Source organism: Eschrichtius robustus, chromosome 6 (assembly GCF_028021215.1).
Source record: "Eschrichtius robustus isolate mEscRob2 chromosome 6, mEscRob2.pri, whole genome shotgun sequence".
Classification (NCBI taxonomy): Eukaryota; Metazoa; Chordata; class Mammalia; order Artiodactyla; family Eschrichtiidae; genus Eschrichtius; species Eschrichtius robustus.
In genome coordinates, this window is record NC_090829.1 from 42,570,040 (window position 1) to 42,579,746 (window position 9,707).

Consider the following 9,707-nt stretch of genomic DNA (forward strand, 5'->3'; position numbering starts at 1 on the left):
TTTACTTTGCTCTTTGAATTGTTCTAGCTTTGGTCATTTGGAGCTCTTTTGGTTGGCTCCTGTGCTCCTTTGACATAACCCTATTGGGCTTGTGTATGTAGATTTTCTTTTTTCTTTTCCTGCCCTTCCTCTTCTTCCTCCTCCTTCCCTCTCCTCTCTTACCCTTCCCTCTTTCCTACACCCCTCCTGTCCCCTTGTGTCCCTCTCCCTTCACATTCACCTTTGCATTTCCTTATTCTCTGCCACCATAATTATGGCACTACAGAGTCATTTTGTATATTTACTACCTTAGAATCAGCCATTTTGCCAAGAAATTCTGCTTCCATTTATTAGCGAATGGTTTTAGAAACCAATATCTAGGCACAAGGAATGCTTGTTGCTCCTGGGTGTCATTTCTTTTAGGCCCTCTTAGCTGACAGGCTGAAAAAAATGCTTTTATACTAACCTATGTATTTACACATATTTATAAGTATTTCTATATGTAACCATCTCTTATCTACATTAAGCTAAACATGAGTTCATACTGTCTCCAACTCTTAATTCATTACATCATGGATCAGTCTAACTTCCCTCGTTTATCTGTAAACTCCCACTCCAATAGTAAAAAGAAAAAAACAACAAAAAAATAAAAACCCTGGTCCCCGTCATCTGCCATTCATTTACTTAATTATTCAATTCTGGTATACATGTATAGCTGTATCAGAATTGTTAACCTCTGCCCATTACAACATTATTTATTCCAGTAAGTGCTTATGTGCAGTTCCTTTTGCCTTTAGTCTTACAGACTGCGGTCATTTCCAGAGTTATTTAGTGACCTAAATAAACCCCCCCCCACCTCCTTCAGTGAGGTTGTTTTTATATATTTGTAATATAGTTAGAATCTCTTGTCACAGTCTGCATTTAATCCCCTAACCTCCTAAATGATTTCTTTAAATTTGCATGGATTAGGTTAAGGTTCATTTTGTGCTGTAAAGTTATATGGGTTTTGACAAATGCATCATGTCTTGTATTCACCATTACAATATCATACAGAATAGTTTTACTGTCCTAAAAGTCCCCTGTACTTCACCTATTCATCATGGACCCCATACCCTTGGCAACCACTAATCATTTTACTATCTCTATAGTTTAGTCTTTTCCAGAGTGTCATACATGTGATATACATATCATATATACATATATACATATCATATATACATATCATATGATATGTAACCTATCATACTGCCTTCTTTCACTTAGCAATATGCCTTTTTTTAAAAATTATTTATTTTTATTTTTGGCTGTGTTGGGTCTTTGTTTTCTGTGCGAGGGCTTTCTCTAGTTGCGGCAAGCTGGGGCCACTCCTCATCGCAGTGCGCGGGCCTCTCACTGTCGCGGCCTCTCTTGTCGCGGAGCACAAGCTCCAGACGCGCAGGCTCAGTAGTTGTGGCTCACGGGCCTAGTTGCTCCGCGGCATGTGGGATCTTCCCAGACCAGGGCTCGAACCCGTGTCCCCTGCATTAGCAGGCAGATTCTCAACCACTGTGCCACCAGGGAAGCCCCTGTTATTCTATCTTTTGTTGCTTGTTAGTGCATTTATTTTTATTGTTGAGTAATATTCCATAGTATAGGTGTACCATACTTTGTTTATTCGTTCACGTGTCAAAACATATCTTGGTTATTTCCAGCTTTTGCTGATGATTAATAAATCTGTTATAAACTTCCATATGCAGGTTTTTGTGTTGATAAAGGTTTTCACATCAATTGTTTGAATACCTAGGGGCATATTGCTGGCTTTTATGGTAACACTATGTTTAGCTTTGGAAGAGACTACCAGACTCTTCCAAAGTGGCTGTGCCATTCTCCATTCCCACCAGCAATGTGTAAGAGTTCCTGTTGCTTTGCATCCTTGCCAGCATTTGGTATTGTTAGCTTTTTTGATTTTAGCTATTCTAATAGCTGTGTAGTGGTATTTCATTGTTGTAATTTGCAATTGCCTGTTGACAAAGGATGATTAGCATCTTTTCATATACTTAATTGCCATCTGTATATGTTCTGTAATGAGGTGTCTGTTCAGATCTTTGGCCCTTTTTTTTTTTAATGAAGTATAGTTGATTTACAATGTTGTGTTAGTTTCAGGTGTACAGCAAAGTGATTCAGTTACACATACACATGTACCTATTTTTTTCAGATTCTTTTCCCTTATAGGTTATTACAAAATATTGAGTATAGTTCCCTGTGCTATACAGTAGATCCTTGTTGGTTATCTATTTTATATATAGTAGTGTGTGTATATGTTAATCACAAACTCCTAATTTATGCCCTCCTCTTCCCCTTTGGTAACCATGTTTGTTCTCTATGTCTGTGGGTCTATTTCTGTTTGTATATAAGTTCACTTGTATCATTTTTGTTTTGGATTCTACATATAAAGGATATCATATATTTGTCTTTGACAGCTCATTTTTATTTTTTTTATTATCATTTTAAAATTAATTAATTAATTATTTTTGGCTGCATTGGGTCTTTGTTGCTGTCCGCGGCTTTCTCTAGTTGCGGCGAGTGGGGGCTACTCTACGTTGCGGTGCGCGGGCTTCTCATGGTGGTGGTTTCTCTTGTTGCGGAGCTTGGGTTCTAGGCGCGCGGGCTTCAGTAGTTGTGGCTCGTGGGCTTTAGAGCGCAGGCTCAGTAGTTGTGGCGCACGGGCTTAATTACTCCACGGCATGTGGGATCTTCCTGGACCAGGGCTCGAACCCATGTCCCATGCATTGGCAGGTGGATTCTTAACCACTGCACCACCAGGGAAGCCCTGGCGGCCCATTTTTAAATTGAGTTTTTTTTCTTCCAGTTTTACTGAGATATAATTGACATGCAGCACCATATATGTTTAAGGTATACAACATAATGATATACATCATGAAATGATTATCACAATAAGTTTATTGAACACCGATTATCTCATATAGATACAGAATTAAAGAAATAGAAAAAAAATATTTTTCCTTGTGATGAGAACTCTTAGGATTTACTCTCTTAACTTTCATATATAACATACAGCAGTGTTAATTATATTCTTATTGAGTTTTAAGAGTTCTTTGTGTATTTTGGATACAGGTCCTTTATCAGATAGATACCTGTTTTGAAAATATATTCTTTATTTGTGGCTTACCTTTAAAAATATATATGAAAATAATATATGTATATGAATTATTTATATGTAATATATGTAATTTACTTATATATGATTATGTAGAGGTGAGATCATACTGCCTGTTTATTTTTGTACCTTCTTTTCTCTTTAACATTATTTTATAAACCTTCTCTAAACCGTTAAACTTTTTAAAACATATTTAATAATAAAACAATATTCCACTGGTAGATTGCAGGAATAGCCCCAATTCTTTACTCTTCACTGTGTCCATTCCCTTTACTGTAATTTTACGATAAGACTAAATAATAAACATTTAAGGATTTTCAGGTCATATGGTCTCTGTCACAACTATTCTGCTGTTGTAGCCTGAAAGATCCATAGAAAATATGTAAATGAAAGGAAGTGTCTATATTCTAATAAAACTTTATTTAAAAAAAACAGACAGTAGGTCACATTTTGCCTGTAGCCTATAGTTTGTTGACCCCGGATGTAACTTTGTAGTGCCCTTATACTCTTCTCTGGGTTTTGGTGATTAGAATGAGGTGGAAGTTCTGAGTTTAGGGCTCAGGAGGGCTTGCACCTCTGTCTTAACTGTGAAAACATGCCTGGTTGAGTGTTGGAGGAAGAGATACAGGTGGCACAGACCAAGTTGCCCCATTGCCCTGTGTGAAGCCAGCCAACCCTCAGACATTGAGCAAGCCCAGCTAAGATCAGCAGAACTGCTGAGCTGACCCCTGACTAACCCCAGACACGTGAGCAGTAAACTTATATGCCCCTGAAGGTTTGTGTTCACTGCATAGCATTGTGGCATTAGACAATTGGTAGACTGATGTGCCAGCATTTAATTATCCGATTTCTAAAGTTGGTTGTTGCCAGGTGTTTTTCATTTTTTCCTTTTCTTATAAAAATCTGTCCATTTTGCTCATTATTTTCTTAGGAGTGAAATTACTGTCAAAGAGCATGTATGAATCTCAGGACACATTACAAAAATCCTTTCCAGAAAGATGCCTTCCATGTGGTAGAATTTTTACGAATGTCTCTTACAATCTTACTATTCTTGATGATTGACATGTTTCTCTTTTCACTTAATATTTTCTGGGCTTAAGTAGGTGAGGCCCAGTCCGCAGTGATCTATTTGCTGAACTTCTGTAGCAGTTACTGTCTGTTCTACTTGGTTAGTTTTTATATGCCTCCTGAGTTATCATTACTGTTTTTATGTGTATTTGTCTTTCTAACTAGACTGCATTTCCTTAAGGCAACACAAATATAATGCATAAGTTCTCAAATATATAGTTAGTAGTATGATTTGATTGAAGTCAATATTTTGAAAAATGGGTATAGTTTTGTTTTAAATAATTCCTTACAAGTCTGGCCATGAAATAAGAAATCAAGCAGATCTTACTGGCGTTAGAGAGGCAGTAAGTGGGATTTGTAGGGAGAGTTGTTAATGTTGGTCAAGACTTCATTTTACTTAATAGAAACAAAACCTGCATCTAATTCTAAGCTTGGTAAATTTTATGTGAGTAGTGCTAATTATAATTAATTAACCACAGAAGTCTTATGTTGTAGTATTAACACAAACTGTTCAGTGTAACACACGGTAAATAGTTTTCTTACTTTAGAGTACTTTATTGTATATAATAGCACAAATGGTATTTGTAAATGATCATGTGGACAGAGAAGTACAAATGACCTATGCAGAGAAGGTAGCTTGTAATCAGAAGGATAAACTCTTGGGCAGTATTCAAGAAGTATAAAATATGTCTGGTAGTTTTCCTGTGTTTATGCATTTGGATCAGAATAATGTTGATGTGCTGACTACTTGACAGAGGCTGAGATAAATCAGTGTTCATTTGGGTTCTAGAGTGTCAGCATAAACAAATGCTGTAGAAGTCTCCGCAGAGTGTTGCGAGACAGATTCCTGGGTTGGTGACACTCTGAATAGTCTGGAATGTGGAATTCTGTGTTTCCAAGAGGATCTTAAAAATATCAGTGTTCTGATTGTAGAGTTCCATTTTGGCATTTTGCCTTTTTATTTTTATTGGAGAATAGTTGGTTTACAACGCTGTGTTAGTTTCTGCTGTACAGCAAAGTGAATCAGTTATACATATACACATATGCACTCTTTTTTAGATTCTTTTCCCATATATATATAGGCCATTACAAAGTCTTGAGTAGAGTTCCCTGTGCTATACAATAGGTCCTTATTAGTTATCTGTTTTATATATAGTAGTGTGTATATGTCAGTCCCAGTTTCCCAATTTATCGCCCCCCACACCCAGCCTTCCCTCCTGGTAACCATAAGTTTGTTTTCTACATGTGTGACTATTTCTGTGGCATTTTGCCTTTTATTTTGTGAGAATACATAGACTCTGATCCTAGGTAAATTTGTAATTTGCAGAAAGTTTGTTTGGGGTTGTTCCCCGAGTCCCTTACTCTGCCTTCCCTAGTCATGTTTGCCTTTTCTTCTTTTCATAGGAAATGATATTCATAGTAAGGGATAGAATAAATAGTTATGGAGTAAAGTGTTACTCCTGGGAGTATTTTCATTTTTGTTAGGGACTTAAGCAAAGGCACATTCAAATGGAGGAAATATATTTTGGGAGATAGCAAATCTTCTGAGTGTGGTAGATTGAATTGTTGGTCACAATTCTTAATTCCTCTGTAAGTAATCAATAGCCTTATATTGCCCCAGTCCTTATGGTGGTGGAGTGTATTTCTTTGTCCCTTAACTTTGGATTTGGCAGTGGGGTGTTAGTGGATATGGTAAGAAGAGTAAAATGCCTTTGCTTATTTGCACTTGTGTTCCTGTCTTTCTGCCTTCACCACGAGAAGAAATGCCCTGGACAGTCACTGCCTCATCTGGGCTCAGAATGGAACATTTGAAGCAGTGTCACTCTAAACAACCCCGAGTGTAAGAATAAATGATTAGTTGTTAAGCCTTTGAGTTTTGGGGTGGTTTCTTATGTAGTATTATTGGCAATGGCTAACTGACAGTCTCTTCATCTTTAAAATTCATTTCATTAAGTAGTTGTCAATGGATACCTTCTCTGATTGTAGAAATAGCCAATCTCCCTTCCCCCATTCATTGGATGGGGTTAAAGTTAAGATAATAGTGGATATACTCTTGTAGAGTCCCTTAAAGCAGCCTGGCTTTTATTGCTGCTTTCACTGTTGTGAACAAGTACAAAAATTTTATTGGGTTCATTCCCATGCATTCTCCTTTCTGCCTGTATTATAGGCTTTACTGGTTTAAATAGTGGTACCTTGGGCAGATGGGGGAGGCCAAGAAGACCCAGCTCCAGTTGTTCCCAGCTCTGCTTATGGCAAGCAGCTTCACTTTTATTTAGATATTTGGTTTTCATGTAAGATTTTGTTAGGAAAAAAAGGTATTTTTTAGAAAATCTAAAAATTGCTTATAAACAAACTTGTACATTCATACCATGGGATATTATTCATCAATTAAAAGGAATGAACTGTTGATACACACAACTTGGATGAATCTCAAGGGAATTACGCTGAGTGAAAAGAGTCAATCTCAAAAGGTTATATATTGTGTCATTCCGTTTATATAACATTCTTGAAACAAATTTATAGATAGAGAATGGCTTAGTGATTGCCAGGGTTTAGGGATGGGTGTGTGTGTGGAGGTTGGGTGTGGCTATAACGGGGTAGCACAAGGGAGGTTTTTGAGGATGGAACAGTTCTGAGGTTTGACTGTGGTGATGATCACATGAAACTACACAGGTGATAAAATTGCACAGACAGGCAGACAGATACACATACACATGCTTTTAAAACTAATAAGATCTGAATAAGCTCTGTGGATTGTCTCAGTGTCAGTTTCCTGGTTTTGGTCCTGTATTCTAGTTATGCAAGATGTTACCCTGGTGGGAGGATAGGTGGAGAATGCACAGGACCTCCCTGTACACTTTTTTTTGTTATTTCTTGTGAGTATATGATTATTTCAGAATTAAAAGGGGAATTAAAGGCATTGCCATGTGTAAGAGCTAATATTAGAGGAAAAGAAATAATTTTTCCTTTAATAAATCAAATAATAAATCATAATAAATAATAAATCAAATGATTTATTTGAAAGAAATGTAAGTGAATATTGATACATTTTATTGGCAAGTTATTCATTTCTGATAATCTAAGATGTTCCTTAGAGAAAAGTTAATGTGACAGAAGAGAGGGTGCATGTGTGTATGTGTGTGTGTTTATTCAGTTCTGTCAAGTGGAATTTATAGGAGTCCCACAAAAGGACCCATTGTTATTGCTGATATTAGCAAAAGGAAAGAGGAGGATATTAAGTAAGGGAAAAGAGAAGAGAGGGTCTACATTTTATGAGGCAGAAGGCAACTAACAGAGGACTAGCAATTTTCAGTTCTGGCAATCCAGGGAGACCTTTGTGTTAGGAAACTAAAAGCAGTTTTCTATCCATTAGGAATGTTCAAAGCTGTAAATGTTCACAGTAACATGCTCCCTTGCTGTCACGTAATTGGGAATAAACTGAAGTTCACAGGAGTTGGGTTGAGGCTTACTTGTTTGAGAATAAAATCATCTAACAGCCCCTAGCTTTGGACTCTAATCTAATTCAGTGATGTTAACATCACCAGTGTCCTATACAAATTTCCCCATTGTTCTGTGATTTGAGAATTTCCAGTTCAAGCAAAAAAATAGAAATGCTTTTTTTAAAAAAGAATTTTAAAGATTGTGATATGATTTGTCTTAGTACTTCTTTTAGTTATTTTAAAAAAAGAAGTTTATGATGCAAAACAATCTAACATGGGTTACGGGTCTGATAATATGTTTACCCAATCTGGTGCTTCCCACTGACTATAAACCATGGAAAGTTGAGCATCAGACCTGTAGTATGAAATATGGAACCATATTTACCGCAAGCATATGAATGAATCTGTCAAGAAGGAAGGGAGGTCAGTCACATCCTTTACTGTATAACTGCTTTTTCATATTTTCCTTTTTCTAAGGTATGAGGGTACAAAATAAAAGGCGCACAGGTGGTACTCAGCTGTCTTTACCGTACAGTCACATTTTCTTTTTTTATATGGCATCACATGGTAATACAGTTTTACTCTACTTACATGTGTGCGAAAGGAAGTGCGGCATATAGTTAAGTGCATAGGCTCAAGAGCCAAATGTCCTGAGTTCAGATCCCAGCTGTGATCCTCAGGCAAGTACTTCCCTTCTTTGACTCAATCTACTTATCTGTAAAATGGGAGTTCAGTTGATTAAAATTGTGGTGTCCCATTATTGTGAGGGTAATAGAAATGCAGTATTTTTCAGATGGTCTGTACTGTCTCTGCTCGCATAAAGGGGCTGGAAGTGCAAAAAGGAAAACAAGTGGGCCTGGATCAGTAAAAAGGAAGATGAAGGGGTGATACCCAGAGATAGAAGTGCAGATGCTGCCGCCCTTGAGTTGACCTGCTGCCGTACTCTTGAAGGCACAGAGGCAGGCCTGGATCTGCTGAAGAGGTGTCACTTAACCAAAGGCTGCTGCTTCTGCCCTGACTGCTCATCTGGAATCCATTTCCATAGCAGCAAGAGTGTCTGCCAGCAACTGTCACACATTGGGAGCCAGGGCCTTTCTCTTTCTTCAGCTTCCTCAGTTCCCTTCAATGCCTAACAGGAAGCTACCTGGCAAGAGAGCTTAGAAATATAGTTTGATGTTTCCCAGCCCCAGATGTTCAGAGTAGCATATAGAAGGGTAGGTGGGGTGAAAAGTAACAGGTAACTAACCTGTGCAAAGACTATGTATATGCACATATCTTCTATAATCAGTAACTGTGTCTCTAGGAAGGAGAACTTGGGGGCTTGAGCACAGCAGTGGAGGGATGCGTTCATTTTATTCCTTGTCTTTGGGGCTTTGTTTTTAATGCCTTTAGATCCACAGAATTAAGTTGATTTTATTCATTTCATAGCATGTTGATTTTTGTTCATGCAACGCATCATGCCATTCCTTTTTCCCATTGTCACTTATGCCATGTATGTCTACCTCCCATACTTTTATATAGATGTATTGAAATTCTTGAAAGAGATTGGGTTGGTGAAAAGGTTCATTCGGTTTTTTCTGTAAGATGGCTCTAGTAGCACTTAGCTGTCTTTAACTTCATTCAAAACAATTTTGTTAGATTGTATGCGACAGCTGTCATTAGCGTGCCCTTAAAAAGAGACTACCAAAATTGGTGAATTTTTGTGTAGCTATTTTAATACTGAAGATGGAAGGAAGAAAGCAACATTTTTGGCGTATTATGCTTTATTATTTCAAGAAAGGTAAAAATGCAGCTGGAACGCAAAAAAAGATTTCTGCGGTGTACGGAGACGGTGCTGTGACTGATTGAACATGTCAAAAGTGGTTTGCCAAGTTTCATGCTGGAGATTTCTCGCTGGACGATGCTCCACGGTCGGGTAGACCAGTTGAAGTTGATAGCGGTCGAATCGAGACATTAATTGAGAACAATCAGTGTTATACCACGCGGGAGAGAGCGGACACACTCAAAATATCCAAATCAAGGGTTGAAAATCATTTGCACCAGCTTGGTTATGTTCATCACTT